Genomic DNA, 926 nt, shown 5'->3' with positions numbered 1-926 from the left:
CCTGGGCGGTATGGGAGGTGATCAGTGCCACGCACACACACACGCGCGCCCACACACACATACACACGCGCAGCAGAGGGTGGACAGGGAGGGATGCAGCTTGTGACAAACAGCATTGCTGTGGTGTTTCTGCAGAAAGCATAAATACAGAAACATTGTGTAATATGTTATAAATACTATAAAAAGGATTGTACAATGTGTTATATACACTATAAAAAGGATGGTACATTATGAAGAATATCTATTTACAGTGTGAGGTATGTACAGTATGGCTGTTATTGTCCACAGAAAGTTTAAGTGTTGGAAACACTTGACGAGAATCACAATGAACAATGAAATAGTTGAGAGTTGGAGACACTTCCATCTTTATTATTATATTTAACCTCTTATATTTCACCCATTATACTCTACCCTTTTTCCCAATCTTCTTTATTTTGCTTGAAAATACTTTTCTGTTAATTGTGTCTCTGTGTTGGCTTTAATGTCCCAGTACCCCACCTTGAAATCTATCTAAGTATCTATATGTGTATTTATGTATCTATGTATCTATCTTTGTATCCATCTATCTATCTTCTGTCTGTCTGTCTGCCTAGTGTAGTCATAGAACTGTGGCTCTGTAATACCGTCTGATAGACAGGAGTGGTCTGGCTGCTGGGAGTCTGTGTCACTCCAGTGCAAACTCATGCTGCTGCTTATTGGGCCGTGTGCTGAGCCATGTGATGATGTCATCTTTTTCTCCAGGAAGGTCTCCGCAGTTGCCGTGGAAACTAGGTCAAGCGCCCGATCCAGGTGACAGACGAGTCTCCTGCACGCGCCCATCATCAAGGTCACGAGAAGTCTCGGCATGTATTAGTGAGTCAGGGGGCCCCCCTTTAAATGGGTGTTAGTGGGAGTGACTTATTCTATCTGTCTGTCCATCTATCTAT

This window comes from Platichthys flesus, chromosome 22 (assembly GCF_949316205.1).
Source record: "Platichthys flesus chromosome 22, fPlaFle2.1, whole genome shotgun sequence".
Lineage (NCBI taxonomy): Eukaryota > Metazoa > Chordata > Actinopteri > Pleuronectiformes > Pleuronectidae > Platichthys > Platichthys flesus.
The sequence above is the reverse complement of the archived record's forward strand: the minus strand, read 5'-3'. Positions refer to the sequence as shown.